Source organism: Ptychodera flava, chromosome 19 (genome assembly GCF_041260155.1).
Source record: "Ptychodera flava strain L36383 chromosome 19, AS_Pfla_20210202, whole genome shotgun sequence".
NCBI lineage: Eukaryota > Metazoa > Hemichordata > Enteropneusta > Ptychoderidae > Ptychodera > Ptychodera flava.
In genome coordinates this window covers 6,514,743-6,532,412 of record NC_091946.1, presented here as the reverse complement: position 1 = coordinate 6,532,412, position 17,670 = coordinate 6,514,743, and the positions used below count along the sequence as shown (strand labels likewise).

The 17,670-nt window shown below is 39.4% G+C and overlaps 1 protein-coding gene across 10 annotated transcripts in view; it reads left to right on the top strand.

The window, feature by feature from the left end:
* The window catches only part of LOC139118453 (transcription factor Sox-3-like), a 127,429-nt gene that overhangs the window by 35,831 nt on the left and 73,928 nt on the right, over positions 1–17,670 (top strand). Inside the window, exon 1 of one of the 10 annotated variants that reach the window (XR_011548728.1) lies at positions 2,798–3,187. The exons of 7 other annotated variants lie outside the window; for them this stretch is intronic. The gene's annotated coding sequence lies outside the window, so the exon portion shown is untranslated. Of the gene's footprint in view, positions 1–2,797; positions 3,188–17,670 lie in introns of those variants that run through there. 2 more of the 10 variants (XR_011548720.1, XR_011548726.1) reach the window with 2 other exon arrangements.

The window sequence follows — 17,670 nt, the reverse complement described above, 5'->3', positions numbered from 1 at the left end:
TGTCTATCACGTATTTCAGAGGTTTTTTTTTGTCCCGGATACAAACATGGTCCATGCATCTGCCGCTAACATGAAATAATGCACAATTATCGTCCCATACGAAAATAGAATCAAAGAACCATTGTCAGGAACAATAGCAAAATATGAATATTTGATTTTAACAGGGTACACATTCATGCATGCGCGTGACCGGGGCGACGTGGTCAACTGCCTGGCATTTAATTCGACACACATACGCACAACTGTATTTTCGACCTCGGATGCGCTTGATTACAGCTTCTCGTTCAGGGGCTCACGTACTGCGCATCGCCCGTTTGAAGGAGAGGACACCATGATGTCCTGTCCCAGAATTCCCGCCACAGGAGTTCAAAGACTGTGTTACTGTAAGTCTCATCCGTCAATAAATTTACAAATTTACTCATAATAGTTCATTTCAACTTGAACGTAAAGAGAGAGAGAGAGAGAGAGAGAGAGAGAGAGAGAGAGAGAGAGAGAGAGAGAGAGAGAGAGAGAGAGAGAGAGAGAGAGAGAGAGAGAGAGAGAGAGAGAGAGAGAGAGAAGGAGAGAGAGAGAGAGAGAGAGAGAGAGAGAGAGAGAGAGAGAGAGAGGAGAGAGAGGGTGGGGGGAGAGTGAGGGAGAGAGAGAGCGCGCAAAGAAATTGTAAAGTTTAGAGTTCATTTCTTATGATGTAAGTCTTGTTTAAAGGTATTCGGTCACCTGTTTTTTATTAGCCAATCACAGATTTTACGCGGGTGGCCGCTTTTTAAAAAGGGCGCCCCACATGACCAGCCATGGCCTGCTTAGCAGCGTGCGTCTGCATGATCTTTGACGTATCAAATATGGAGGACCGACAGCTACAGGTGTTACGGGGTTGTACGTTAAGCCCCGCTCCCTTTACCATATATGGAATATGCAAATTTATGGTGACCGTGTACCTTTAAGACTGTTTGTTTGCTGTGGTGTCGAACGCAAAAGTAAACAAATGTCTCCGAAAACATCTTTAGGCAGAATGGAAGGATGCACTTTGACCGACACGCATCTTATGTGTAAATGGTTCAACATTCTACGTCCAATGTAAATAACTGTCATGGCTAATCGAAGTAAACGGAAGTTTAGTGATTAAAACCGTTAGCAAAACCGGATTAGTCAATGCAATAATCACCATTATCTCCTAAAAGCCCAACCCCCTGACGACCTTGTTATTGTATCGTTGCTAATCCAGGCCCCATTATCGGGCCATGCACATTAGAATTATAGCGCACTCCACACCTTGTCATGTCAACGGGATTACTCTGCGAGAAGTCGGCACGGATGAAGGATATGTACCTGTATCGTCCAAAACACCGATACGAAATGTTTTGCGTAGGTGAAAAGCAAACATGAACTTCATAAACACTGTCTGCTGATTCTTGAAGTCGACACACCTCGTTCGTTCGAATACCTGGAAGTACCTAGCACTGGTTTCTTTGACCTATGACCGGATTGCTAGTTGCATATTCATACCACCTTGAAAAGCGCAACTCCTAACAATGCCTCCGCAGGAAACAGCGTAACTCGGTGTACCGCAACTTGTCACCGGCAAAGAGCAATCCGCATGCGTTGTGATGGCTTTTGACCTTTGCCCTCTCGGTGGTTTTCTTCAGGTGGGGTAGCAGACAGTGATACTTTTATTTATTAGGCTTGTATTTTGTTTAATCTGAGCGGTAAAAAAGACAACAGCGAGTAACTGCATGCCACGACTTGTTCCGTCAGGTGGGCTAGCTAGTTCATGCCGAGCTCTTTGTTCACGACAGCTGATGGAGAAAAAGTGGGGAGGAAGTTAGAAAGGTGCGTGGCTGGAGAGGGGTTCCGAAGACCCTGGCGCGCCGTAGTGCTGGAATTCTTAACTATTGTAGGGTCAAGTACTCGGGTCACATTACGTTTGTATACCTCCTTCGGGTGAAACTCCCCGGGGCCGTTTGAAAAAATCGTTCACACTCACTTTAAAAACACAGAATTGATAAGGAAGAACGAAACGAGGGGATTTGTCAACATGGTGAAGTTGGCGGAGATGTGTTCCCCCCACGGCGACAGCTTTTTCACGTGCTGGCAGTGCTACCTATTGCATTTATTTGTTACGATATTGAACTGAAATAGAGTAGCGTATATACGTCAGTCTCTCTTTTTATCGTGTACTTCTAATGTAGGTTTTGTTATAGAAGGTCTAATGGTGGGACCTATTCACTTGTTGCCACGGCAACGTGGCTAAATAGGCGTCTTTTGAGGTGCGGATAGGCTTGCCGTTGTTGGCTCTCAGTGGCCGGCGTCAAAGCAGTGCTCAAATAGATTTCAACCGGGGCACAATGGTGTCGAATTGTCGGCGATGCCAGGCATTGTCACCCAATCAAAGAATGTCTTGTTGATATCTTTATTCTATACCCAACAATTGCAACATTTGCCTACCTCAACTAACACCATTAGGCCCGGTGAAAAAAAGAAACCTATACAAATTGTCGACTTCGAATTTCAAAAGGGGGCCCACACGGCTGCATTTTACCGACTGCGAGGGGGAAATTCACTCTGAGAAAGGACATGCTAGAAAGGAGAGAGTAAATACAGGGATGAATACCTCAGCTATTTGGAAGTGGGCCTTTGTCGTTCCAACTGACTCTAGCACTATTCAATCTTCAATAGGTGTTTTTTGTTATAATACCAGTGTACAAAGCATGCAGTTCCATTGTGCTTGCAACCATCTGGTGATTGAACAATACTACTAAATTATTCCTACTGTCTCTGTACAATAAAGACCCATTTTGCTTAGTGGTCGTTTCTGTCTCTCCCCCCGTCACAAGATTACCGCGGTAGTTCTGCCTTCGTCATTCGTGGCCAGTGCTCGGTGCGCGGAGACGTGATGTCGGGACTCCGGCACCATTCATGGTTTCTACGCGGTCAAGAAAATGCCAAAGAAACATCGTGTGCCGACGGAAGACGATGAGGCGTGGCTTTTCGAGCTTCGTGTGTGTGTGTGTGTATTTTTAAAAGCGACCAGGCAGAAATCTGAAGTACTGCTCGGCGCTGTCCGCGATGACGGAGCACACCAGCCTCTTCGACCGACAACGTGCGTCGCACGGACATACAGGCGGAGACGGTTCCAGGGTGTTTTGCCGCCCTTTCGTGGCGAAGCCAGCTGTCCTAGTGATATGTCCTGGTGAGTGTGAACGGTTTGTTGTTATTTTCAAAGCGTTGGCTTTTCTGAGCGTGTGTTCGTGGCGGCGGAGATGGTCTGTCCAAATCAGGTGTTTAGGTGGGTGGGTGGGAGGTGTTGATGTCAGAGATAAGCCCGTTAATAAATGGGCAAGACCCGACTATAACGGAACCCACAAGTAGCTTGGTCTGTCCTCGTGTCGTCTTAAGCGACATTTAACTCGCCGACAACCTTTCCACTGAACCTCTAGCAAAAAAGGCCGGTATTTTATGATAAGTGGAGGGGTATTTTGTCGAGTGTTTTAATTGGGATGTTTATCTAGGGTTGAAGGCGTATCCCAGACGAGACGAGCTGGTGGATCGTTGTTGCCCGTAAGCGTCAAATTAAACATCAATAGCGATCAATTTGCCCCCGGGCCGGTTCTCTGTCGAGCGGGCACATTTTCAACTTAGCCATGTCCTCATGGAAGCAAACAGGGTGATCCCGTATGACAGCAAGTGTTCAGTTTTCGTTTTTCAGTTAATTTTTTTTGAGCGAATGGCCTAGTTCTCTTGAGAGTTGACATTTCACCTGCATGTCACCGTAAATCTAGCGTGTCGCACAGTCTCTATCCCCCGGCAGCGTCAAACGAAATTCGGGGCGTTAGCTTTCGCCCTAGCGGTAGCCTTAAAAAAGAACGGGTTGAATTACGCTGGTAAAACTGTTGCCAACATGGCCGCGCTAGCGTTTGCTCCTTTACATCGCTTTTTTTCTATTTTCAATAGCTGATAGATCGCTTCGTCTGCGAGCATTGTTACATTCACTGAAAACCTTTATGTTATTAGCCATAGTCAATTTACTGCTGCTAAACAGTCGATGGAGCGGTAAACTTGTCGCTCTTGCACCATAATACCAGCAACCTTGCTATTCCTTTCGGAAGATTGGACCAGATCTGTGTCATCCGGCACAAATTATCGGAATATTATCGAAAATCGCATCCGTTTGATACGAGTATTTCTGAACGGAGTTCAGTTCAAAACATGAGCGTCTTTTCACATGCAAATTACCGATTTTATGACGTCATTATTTGATGCGGAGTCCTTTCATTTCCTTGGTTCAATAAGACTTTCTCATGTTTCTACCGATTGAGGGCGGTATACTTAATTCTCAATTCGTTTGCAGGCCGAGGCCGTGTTCAGAAATTCAACTCTCGCCGACTGCGACAGGTTCTTTGGCACAATAATAAAAAATAATTACCTAATCAATCTTGTTTCTCTGGTTGAATGGTTTAATTATTGTCTCTCGAACATTTCCCGTGTACGTGAGAAAATAAATGTCAAAATGCCAGCCGACGTCACAGCGAGGGAGAGTCTTAGAGCCAAAATTGTCCTTGGTAAAACACAATTACGTTACATGTACAATTACATGGACGTAAGGCATTATTTTTCAGTCGTTACCGCCACCAATACCATCATGGTCTTTCACAACAACAACAACAACAACAACAACAACAACACAACAACAATAAATAATAATAATAATAATAATAATCATCATCATAATCATCATCATCATCATCATCATCATCATCATCATCATCATCATTATCATCGTCATCACAAAATCATCATCATCACATCATTATCATCATCATCATCATCATCATCTTACCACATCACAACAATCGCCGTAGTCATTATCGTTGCCGTCGTTGTCTTTATCATCATCATCATCATCATCATCATCATCATCATCATCATCATCATCATCATCATCATCATCATCATCATCGTTATCATCGTTATCATTATCGACAACAGTAGCAGCAGCAGCATCGGCGACATTCATTTCTTTCTTGCTTCTAATTTCCCCGATCATCCAATCACACCATATGGTCACCATCTTTCATTTGCAGCAGCCAACGTAATCAACCAAGACTCAACTGAAGACATCCTGCTCTTTGTTATCAAGCAAATCAGAAATTGTTAAATCGATGGCTGCATAGTTCCACTTGCCCTTGTTTTCCCCCGTGATGTCGTGTCAATTAGACGACCCATTGTAGATTTCAGGGTCCCGTTTTGCATTCGAAGAAAGCATTGTTGTCAAGTTCTTTACAGAATCCATAAAGGTTGATGTTGATTTCAAAAGCTTAGTCAAGAAGCTTTTCGCCGTACCCCGTTCGTTTAAAAGCAACTCTGCAACCTTTCATGGCAGTCAGTGTTGCCAACTTGCTTTATGGTATCCTAACAATGGCGACCAGAATCACTTATTCGTTGTTGCCAAGTCATATTGTTTGTCTCCCCTTTCCTGCTGATTCACATTCAGACATTTCTTTTACCTGAACATAATAGCGTTTTGTTGCGTTGGAACTGTAAAAAATGTTTTGTAGACCATAGTCAGCGGTTATTTGTCACTAGCTGTAAATGCTTTTCTTAATTTATTTGAGCGCTGGTATTGTCATCATTTCTCTATTTTATCTAAAACATAACGAACAGAGTAAGAACAAAATTTAAAAAAAACTAAACAGTCAATGAATTTACATGAACAATTTTCGGGATAGGTTTCTGCCGAATTTTACCATTCAGATGATCTGCATGACATCACTGTAAGGTAATACATTGAAGTTCATGTACCCTCCAGCTGTCTCTTTTTTTCTCCGAAAAGTGAGAAGTCCGACCCCGTGTAAATTGAACAGCGCAAAACACGTCACACTCCTAGTAATACCGGTCGGGAACAAATTTGTAAGTCATACTTACTTAATCACCATGGCGAAAATGAATTAATGGTCATGACCATTAATTCATTTTCGCCATGGTTTCGTGTATCGTGTCTACAACCGGGGTCGAATATATGCACTGTCACCCATTCATTAAGTATCTTTCAACATGTCAAACAATATAAATAATATCTCGTATCAAACAAAATTCATGAAAAATGGCCGACTTTGTCCCTTTAAAGGTAAAGTTTAGGAAATATTGCAAGTTGGCCTGTCTGATGTTCCATGAATTTCTCATCATTCTCGTAAAAGTACTCAAATTTTCATCTCACTTTCTAAAGATTCTGGCCGATCCCTTCTCGCGATTACATTATCCATGGCTCAATATCTGTTCTAGGGTGATTTTCCATGGCTCGATATCTGTTCCAGTGTAAGTTGGATGACGATATGCTAGGCATCATCTCCGGTCACTCTGCATCCTCCTATATTAACCTTTGTATAAATATGTGCTTAGGTGATTTTTTATCTGTCGATTATAAAAGCCCCTTTCCGAACAAGATGAATTCTACCTGAGCAGAGGACGGGACCCACTGAGTGTCTGTCACGAGCATCTCCAGGGAGTGTGTTTGAAGTTTTTGACAGAGAGGGCAGTATTTCAATGGAAACTGCGAATCAGGCTTGTTGAATTGTTTCACAGTTTCGCATGGATGGGAGGTAGGTAGTGGATTTAGAAAGCCGGCAACTCTAACTTTTGATAATTTTTCACTCTTTAAAAAAAATTCAACCATAGTTTATTGTTCTGCTCCCCAAAGCATGTAGATATACACAGTATTCAGCTTGTCAACTCAGTCTGTACATGTACTGACTGACTGCATTGTTATTGTTGACAAGTGAATTCTGATCGAGAATAGAATTCAAATGTAAACAATTACAGTGCAATCTTCTATGTTTGAAAGGTTGGTAGTGGGTATTTCAACATACTTTTGGGAAGTAGAATAAGAAACTCTGGTTGACATTTGAAACAAAAACTGTGAAAAGTAATCAAAAGTTAGAGTTAAATCCGCTACCGCCAAACCATACAGAACTGTAGAAAAATTATTGACATACGAATTCTTGTCCGGACTTAAAGTGTTATAAGTGACATTTAGACTTGAATCAGGGGCAGATTTCGAAGTGATGCACGTGATAACCAGTAAAAGTATAGATTTTGAGTTTTAACTCGTTCAAATTTCACTTTCACTATATTGCTTGTCTTTCCAACAACCTACCTGACCTGACAGCACAAACTCTCGAGCTCTTCATTGGAGTTCTCTCTTCAGACATATTCTTCTTGCATGATATTATAAACTAATAACTATATTTATTATTTTATGATACCACCACTATTTCATGTGCTAAAAAGCAGGTACATGATTTGCCGTAAATCGACACTTTCCATCTAGGTTTTGCATTGCTGAACTTTGAGGGCGCTGTGCATTCTGTCGGCGAAGGTTGACAACGTTTGAAACGACGAACTGGACTATGCATGCAAACTTAACGTGACGTTGTTTTGTTTATCATACCATAGACCCTCATTTTTCTCGAGGGTTTATGACCAGACGTCATTCTCATTTCCTTGTCCTTCAAGAAACGTTTTTTCTCGAGATCTATGGTAGAAATTAACATTTCCAGAAAGACATTCTAATGTCCAGGCTCCAGTTATCTTTCCTAAATTTGGGAGTGTTGCTCCTCAAAGTTATCGCCCGATGACCTTCGCATCCAGATCACTTGTTATTCGCCACAGAGATTGTGTACATCTACTATTGTCGAGCCGGAATAATTAATTCATGAAAAAAATATTTGAATTGGACTTTACCGCGTAGCTTTTCTGCCCACTGATCTTCCTTTACAAATGTTGTGAAATGTACGTAAAACGCTTGCATGCTAGAAGAATGTCACATTTTAGTGTAAATTATAGAGGTGAAAAATATGTTCTGCCTTGATTCATTCACATGGAAACAATCAAATAAATATAAAACTTGCTTGTGTAAATCTTTTTGCACATGTTTTTGAACTGCTTACCTTTCAACATTTTGAGTGAACGCAATCAATTACTCTGGCCTCCTCTGGAATTTTAGCGTCACAGAAGCAACGGTCCCGTCTGATCGACAACCAAATTGATTTTTGGGAAAAATTCTGCCGCAATAATTGTGGTAAGGTTTCGAGAACTACAGCTTTCGCTTTCTTTCACGATTGCAAAACATTACCACTGGAAGATAACGCTCCTCGACTGAGCGTAACACGATTGCAACTAATTTGGGATAATTGGATGGTGAGTCTTTAAAATCTGCAAATGTTAGCTAATCTGCTTTTTTTTGAAGTTACACACTTGTTTTTATGATTAATTTGTAATATTGAGACATTAAGCTATAGGGCACCTAAGATTTTTGAGAAATTGAAAAATATGAAGATCCAATTATCCCAAAATAGTTCCAATCGTGTTGCGTTTGACGTGGAAACAAAGAGATAAACCAAGCTGCTAAAATACAAATGAAAAACAAAACAAAACAAAAAACAAAAACGAAGAGCTGGAAACCCCTAACTTTTGATGTTTGAGGGCGTCATGTTTTACGCTTCAACTCCATGTTACCACCCCTTATGAAACATGGTATATTCAGATTTACAATACTTTTGCTGAGGTAGACGCATTGTGACGTGTGCATTAAAGCGATGAACTAAATCTCCATCCGGTCTTGGCCTGGCTCCTTTAATATTTTTGGCATGGTAATTTTTTGATGTATAGGGTTATGGCAATTTTTGCTTTGAAGAGATTTCTTTTATTTGCTGACCGAGAGATTTAGTTACCTGGCGTGAATGCTTTGCCCAAGAAGCCCGCCGGCCAATACAACAGAACCTGAGTGGTGCAGGTATGTGGACCGGAAATGACGTCATCACAGCTGTTACAACTATTGTGTTGGTCACGCGTGTGTGTTGGTGAATCCCCGATTCGATTGTACAGCTACTGTACTCTGCGTCATAATATTTCTGGCTGCAGAATGACGTAACTTTTCACAGTAAGCGATATTATATTAACCCTCTTCGTTCTTTAGAATAAATATTCGGCGGTTAAGGGTCCGGGCCTATGCACGTTGTGTGATTCCACGGCCTGTCCATGCGAGATGACAAGGTCGTTCGACGCGAAACTTACATCCATTTTAATAATTTGACATATACGAGAGAACGCCTGACCAAGCAGAGCATCATATATGCTTCTGTACAGTTACCCAGTGAGTCAAATGAGTCCGCTCCATATAAGATTTTCTATTCATTCACGATTGTCGACTTACTAGAATTGTCACTTGCTGTTTTCCGATGTAGAATGTCCAGACTGTTTGAGTACTTTAACACAGTGATCCCACTCCTTTCCCTTTAGTAAATAATTCATGTGGAATCCAATCACAATGATATTCCCTTTAAAGGTATACAGTCACCTGTAATCTAAATATGCCCATATATGGTCAAAGGGGAGTTCCTTGGTATTCAAAATGCCCATATGAGGGCGCTGTTTTTAAAATGCGGCCACCCGCTTAAAATCTGTGATTGTTTACATTTCTCTTTTAACTGTGGCAAAATTGGAACAGGTGGCAGTATTCCTTTAAGGAGCAGTCCTCAATCTTCCGTTCTCACATTATGCAGTCTTTACATTGAGTACAATTACATTGTGTTATGTTAATCCCAAGTTTTCCATTTACGTTTCATTAAGTTGGTTGTTTTTTTTGGGATGAAGCTAATAACCTGCCCTTGTGAGATTTGTCAACACAGATAAAGAAGAAAAAAAGAAAGAAACTAACAACTAAAACCAAAGAACTGAACTGAACAAATAAACAAACAAACATAGTGATGAAATCACAGAAAAACGCAAGCAGCTGATATTAATAAAAGGGCAAAAATGCGCGTTCACCTAAAATCTATCAACCTCAACTATGAAAGCCATCAGCATCACTTGAAATCCAGAATAAGGAATGGCGCCACCAAGAGTTGAGGTTGGTTTTCGATTTACAGTCGCCACATGGTGGCGTCAAACAAAACCGCCCTGGTTACTGCAAAGCTTCAGCATTTCCATCAAAAGCAATATTAAATGGCAGATTAGTTTGAATTTATTCTAAAACAATTTTGTCGATAATCTTTATTATGCATCATTAGAGCTCTCCGTTGCCAATTTGTTGTGGTAATGACCTGATGTGTAAACTGATGTCAAAAGACTCCATCTCAGCGGTCAATTCCAAGACCGACTGAAAACAGTCCAATCGAAATATCAATCCTAAATTCTCTCTGTTTTTGTTATTTCAATCTTTAATTGCAACGGACTTAGATGTTGCTTCAACAGTGTTATTTTAAATTATCTAATTTGTATGTTCTGAACAACAATTATCAAAGGTGAAATTCATGATGTTTGGTAATTTTCATTGTTGTATTTCTGACGGTGTAGGAAGAGCTAATGATTGCGATCGCATAGCAATGTCGCAGACATTTTTTGTCAGCCAAGCTTTATTTATTAGGATAAATTGTTGCATTAAGCTGGAAAGAACATCGTTGATTCGAACATCTCACTGAGTTGATCCTAGCCTCGATGGACTCGAAATCCCCTGGGTCCTGTCAGCGCAACCTTAGACTGAACTCACGGTTTGCCAATTACGCTTTAAACGTTCATTTAGCTGTTAATTTTGATATATTTTTATTGTCTTTGTTCTGTCTGTGCTAGTAATAATGCAGTTTCTTGTTCTACTCCGAAAATCGTGACGAAATACCTAGTATTTAACTTTCCAACACAGCCTGTATAATGATACCGTGATCTGTTGCCCACAACTGAATTTTAGCTCGGAGTAGAATTTTGGTTCAGACTAGAATTCGTTTTTTGAGCAAGAAGATTGAATATGTACGCACTGCCCTGTCTTTGAACAGCAAATGAGCTTACTCAACACACTGAACAGAGGATACGCAGAAAATGTACGCATGTTGTTATAAAACAAAGTTACGGGAAATATCAGCAAATTTTTCAGACACCATCTAAATAATTAACTATAGTATCACGAAAATAATTCAAAATGCTACGAAAAGTTTGTGAACGCCACTTACAATTCGGTTTCGCCCAATCCAATCCAATCCAACACGCTCTGTGTAAAGTTAGGCGAAACGGGCTTGTGCGACTGGCAGAGGCCTGGGTACAGTTAGGTATAAGGATACACCCTTAGTATCACCAGTTAGGCAAAAATATCAGTTCTCTTTCAGTCCGTTCACGAACATTCTCGTGTACATAGATGATGTGTACACACGTATCTGTACACGTATACACATATAAACACGAGTGCACATACATGTATGGATATATAATATATATATATATATATATATATATATATATATATATATATATATATATATATATATATGCGCACATGCATGCATGAATACATACATATATCCATTCATCCATCAAACCATACATATACATACATACACACATACACACATACACACACACACACACACACACACACACACATACATACATACATACATACATACATACATACATACATACATACATACATACATACATACATACATACATACATACATACATACATACATACATACATACATACATACATACATACATACATACATACATACATACATACATACATACATACATACATATGTAATTATGTATTGAAGCATATGTTTCCATGGTCAAGGTCATATTTTGGCGCTTTCATTATAATGTAATATTCATTTTAAAAATTACTTGATTGTAGATCCTCTTACCCTTTTCGCAAACGGATACAAGTGCCATTTAGAATGTTGTCATGATAGTTTTGTGTTTGCTTAGAGAGTTTGTTCTACTGCGTTGGTGGAAGAAATATTGATTGCTGTGTCACATTGAGGTATCGCTACAAAAGCAACTGCCTCTGTATTTGTAATGACAATGATATTTACATTCCTTACTCAGAATAATAGAGAGGTCGTGCAAAGTAGAAGCATGCAGTTTTGAAAAAGTCTTTCCATTGTCTCATATAATCCACATTATGGCTGTTTTCTTCCTTTGAATGAAATTTGTAAAGGCGGTTAGCCGTGAGAGAAGACAATAGCTCACCATTGAGAAGGCGAGCTCTGTATAGGAAACGTATTATACTGTTATAGTGTGTTGCTAATCAGCCAGTGTATATACATACAACAGGGCAGAAGGGTATCAGCTTAAATATATGAGATCGAAAATTCAAAGCAAACTGAAAAGATTTTAAAACAAAAAATGGTGTGATATATTAAAGAAAAGGACAACTTATTGGATTTGATCGAACCAAAACTGTTTGGAGAAGTCTGGCAGAGAGAGATAAACTTGCTATTCGCTAATGTTTATTTCCGGGCAATTGGATGTAAAGTTTATAAGGTAGAACCTCGCAATACATTCCCTGCAGCAAGTCCGTGGCACAAGTAACGACGGATTGCCTATTATTTATTCAGTACAATTAATTAAATTCGTGCACGGGAACATGGAAAACATCAATTCTTAATGAAAGCGATATCGCGCCAAATGATCGCAGCGAAATTGGATATACAAGAAAGAAAAATCGAGGTAGCTTTTCCTTTAAAATACATATTTTTAAAGTGGATCGGAGACTTGCATCCTTGCACAGGTCTTGTATCATCAAATTAGGAGAGAATCTCCTTTTTTTGTTGCCATGGCATCATCAGAAGTCGTTTATTGTTGTGTCTAAGAACAAACACTGGGATCCCATTGTTCGTTGCATATATGTCTAATTACTCGTACCAATTGCAAGAGTAGATTTATGATTGTATTTTAATTAACACGCGCTGTAAATTTTTAATCACTATCTCCCCGTAATTAGCCATTTGTCGTCCGTTTGACATATGTCATTAACGAGGGAAATGTGAAAAATTATCATTTCACTTATACAGCGTTATTGCTTTATGTCTCGGCAATAATTGTAGTCGGATCAGCAACACAACGCGGGGTCAATGCTTTCCGACAAAAGCGAGGCCGCCATTTTACCTATATTTCTCCAATATTTTTTGTCCCATCTAAACGTCACTTTCTCCCTCCTTTACGTAAACTGAACAATATCACTTTGAGTCGTTAAAACTCATATAAAAAGATACAAACGTGTTTTTCATGTAGTTTGTATTAAAATATTTAATTAACCGTCTAAACTGTTTCGCCCGAACTGTCAGCGCTAGTGCAATGACCCAAAGACAAACTGCAATGGTGTCTTCTCATGTGAAACATCCAACGAAGTGACGTCAATGAAGCCATTACTTTCCCGTTTCTGTAGCTTCCCATGCATGTTGTTTGGTAAATATGTATCCAAGCTGGTCTAATGTCAGGGTTTCGAACAACTTTTTTACCAAATAGGGTTTCCTGACAGAAGTGACAGAGAAACTGTTCCACCCAGCATCAAATTCAAAACACTGAAGAAAATTCCCAAGTAAATAAAGCTTTTCAAAGATAATGTTGCTGTTTTTCCTTCTTGTAAGAGTAGAAAAAGAATTTCACGTTTTTGGATGTACCGTGAACTAGGTCCCAGTGCCAGTACACCAGTTTGGCCCAATACATTCATTTTCTTTACATGTAAATAGGGTGTTTGTTCCTTGTTTGTTTTCGTTTTTTTAGAGTTCTCTCATACGTGAACGGATCTTGACAGCACTTGTCCTTCTCACGATATAATACTAGAAATGGTCAGTGTTCAACATTGTTGACGCATTCTGTGATGTCCAGTGTTATGTTGGCAAATGATTTTTAGCACGTTTTATTTCGTCAAAAACTAGCATATGTGATATACTTGTTTTTTTCAATTTCATTGTACCGGGACGAATAAAAACATGAACTTTTTTATGAATCAAGATAATGATAATATTGCCAAACTTTACAACTATTGTCCCTTTAAATCAGTCACAGCGAAGAGAAACATCAATTGCCCTTGGGAGCTCCAGCAGGTGGGTGAATTCTTATTGGCGGCACACTGTATTCATTGTGGCAATAACATGCACATTACAATGCGAAAGGTTTCTGTGGGCAATTCGTGTAAAAATCGGGTTTCTTCCTCGTCTAAATAATAAACTGGGTGTCATTTCGCCCCAGTGTGTTTCCGTTGATAACTGGATTACGGTGGAAGTGGGGGGAGAGAATAGGGCAAAAGTGCCATAAATAAAAAGACGTTTGTCGCGTGAGGAATATTTTCGTACCTTATAGGGTATGTCTTTTCCGAATACAGTCAGTGGATAAGCTGTGATGATTTTGCCTTTCGCCTCGTTTGGATTGTTTATTTTTTGTTTGTTTTGCCTCCCCAGTCACTCGTAGTTCGTCTCTGGTTTGTTTAAAAGATTACTCGCCAAAATATGTCGATGATATGAAACATATTCACGGGTCGTTGAATAGTGAACAGAAATTATATAGATAAACAGCCAAGTCGAAATTGAAAAAAAGAGAAGGCGGCCATTTCAGAGTTAATTATGCTTCGTGTTTCATTGTGTTTTGTAAATTAATTGAAGAATGGTAATTATTTCAAGTTTATTCAACTGTGAAACCAATTAAGGTGTGTTCTTTTGAATTGAAATGTGTTTTACGTCAATTTCTGCGACAAAACAGTATTGAATTCTCTTTTGAGAAAATTTGTTTGTCTGTGTCTTGTTTGAGGGGCGTAGGGGTAACCTCAGTTGCGGTCGAGCCTTGTTCAGTTGGTTTAAACCCCGGGCGGAACCTGAGAATTAACTGGAAAGGACACGTGTCTGTTATTGCATTTCTGTTGTTAGCGATTTCATTAGCTCAAGATAATTCGCTTCTTGGATGATGGTGCTGTGAGTGATTGACAGGCCAGGCCGTGGGGTGATCGTAGGATCCAGACGAATACGATATAAAAACGGACGACCCGTTGCCGAGTTTTGCGATGGAGATGTCTTTTGTAGGAATTTTATGAGAATAGATATGTTCTTTTCCTATTCAAAACCGCGTTCAGTTGTGAATCGAGAGGGTGCCCGGCTTTGTACCAAAATTGGTCGACACAAACAAGACACAAGGCACAGTGGCTATTTTTTGACCATTCCCGCGTTTATTTGCGATCGGGGTGGACATGGAACACGATCAGCGCGTTTTACAGCGATATTAAACACTACCAGTAGAACTTCATCGAATAAAATGGTTTTTATGAGTGAATTTTTGCCTATTTACTCAGTATCCTTTGTTTTGTCTTAGAATTTAAGGGAAAGAATAAGCGAATGATGAAAAAAACCACTATTTTCGTAGTTGAAAACATGATGGCCCTGTAGGTGACTTGAAAAGGGCTGTTTCGAAACGCTTGACCTGGCTAGAAATGTAAACTGTACAATTAGCCGTAAAAGTGTCGAAAAGTAATAAAACATCTCCTCTGTAAGAAAGTTGTCTCTAAAAGTGTGACTGTTAAGGTTGGCATTTGGTTGCGATGACTGTTTTCATCAGAGAAAAGGCTTGAGGCACGAATTTCTAGCACGCCTAACTCTCCAGTGAATATTTTTCAATAAATAAATAAAAATAACGAATTTGAAACAGCATAATTTATACGTTAGCTTCTTCACTTGGCCTCAACTCTAGAATTTCATTTGTGTTATTAGAATATTAATAATTCAGTTAAACATGATGTATGTCGCTATGTGTTCTCTAACGACCTTTGTTCAGCTTATCACATTTTGGAGGGAAAAAACGCGTGGCAGACGATCGATTTCTGCGCGCTTTTTTCGAAGGAAAAATAACGTTCAGCGGAATTTTTGGTTGGTCAGTTTCCGTGTGACAAATCCCCCGTAAGATGTGCATAGCACGCATCGGATCATCGCAAACGAGAATTCAGATTTGAAAAAAATGAAAGCCAAAAAATATGATTGCAACGAACTGTTCATATGTCTTAAAGTCGACCGTGCATTAAAGATGAACTAATTTCCGAAATGAAATGAAAATGAAATATAAACACGGCAAACAAGCTTTTAATTTAAACACGTATGGGAGCATCGAAGGGTTTAGGTTATATCCTAAATTTCCTTTGATAGTCTCTGTAATTGAACACAAGTTTAGAAATTATCGTCCAATTTTATACCGATGAGCGGTTTTCAGTAATCAGACGACAGTCTCACTTCGCTGATTCCTTTGCATACGTCCACAAAACACAAAATATTAATGCCCAACTCATCAAAACCATCGACTTTCAACGCTTGATGGCCGATCAAAAACTCCCCGCCGTATATCATAAGAGATAGCGTACCATCAGAATTTCCGAACAATTCCTTTATTTAGGCAGATTAAGCTTCGACCGTTCATATAGTCAGGGAGAACATATGAAACAAGCCACCCGCAAAAGAATGCGTGTAAACACAAAAGCAACCAACGAGGAAATAAAATATAAAACTATTTAAAAAGCAGAAATAGAAAAGTACAAAATAGTCCAATATCGTAGTATCGGGTCGTTTCTTTTGTTTAACATCTGAAACACAATATGTCATACATGCACTTTTTGTTTAATATAAAAAAGTGATGTGTAAATTGCCTGCTGGTTGAGAAAAGCCGGTATCTGTAGTCTCAAAACAGAAACAGGGTATTATTAATTACTCTGTTGATCTGCTAGCGAATGGCGCTGTCGACATGCAAACTTTTTCCTTGCAGCTTTTTACTGAAACACGATCCAAAGTTAGTTTTACCAGATAACCGAAGAAACTTTAGGCTATTTTCTTAATTAGCAGATTAATTATGACTTTTGGTTCTTTCGTGTTTGACCCTCAGGAAGTTTTTACAATGAAGGCGTCTTATTAATCTGTAATATTTAAGAATTTTCGTGAAGTCCCTACATTTCTCCTATATTTCGAGTACTTTAAAATTCTTTGAGATGCTTTCCCTAAAATGTGTAATTATAACTACGTTTAATTTGTCATTGTTCTTTCCTGGCACATTATGCACTTGAACTCTCCGCGTTCCGGGCGTTTTAAAGCAATGATCGCGCAATTTAGTCGACCCAGTCTTTTGAATTTCGGAGTTGGTTTGGCGGAAAGAATCAGTCTGGAAAGTCGGGCGGTAATGAAATAAAGTTGAAATTACCCACTGTAACATAAAACTAGTCAATAGATTTACACGTTTCAGCACAGTATCAAAATTATGAAGCTCTCTGAAGAAATATTCTTGAAGCTATGGAAACTCTATTAAAATTTTAGGCCATTCCTTGCTTTTATTGCGCAATGTGATTATCTAATTTGATGCTGCTTCATAACATGTAAAGGTTAGTGCCAAATTTCGGTTTGTTTGGTCTCTTCCCTACTTCTGCCCTCCTGCTGCGAGTGCTTGCCCGCGCGTTCCTTGTTATAAAAGTGTCAATCATTTCCTGGTTTTTGGTTGTGTGCCAGGATTCTGTGTCTGTGTGTCTGCCGGTGGTATAGACGTATTTTCACACCAGATGTTCCCGCCAATGGCCAGAGTTCACGGAAACGTTCGTAATTTGTTCACTTCCGATCCTTGCGTTGGATCAGCAGTACTTTCACATGAAAATGGACCCTTGTAATTAATTAACCCAAATAAAAGCATTCGGATGCTCGCCGGAAAATACAGAAAATTTAATCTGAAAGGCGAAACAACAGCATGGCTTATTTATTTTTGTGATAAAGAGAGTTAGTTTCAAACTTAAATGGTTTTGGTCTTGATCTTTATCAACTCTGTTGTTTTCTCAAACGAAAATGTCCTTAAAATTTTTAATTAATTCCAATTCTGGGTCAGAATTTTGCA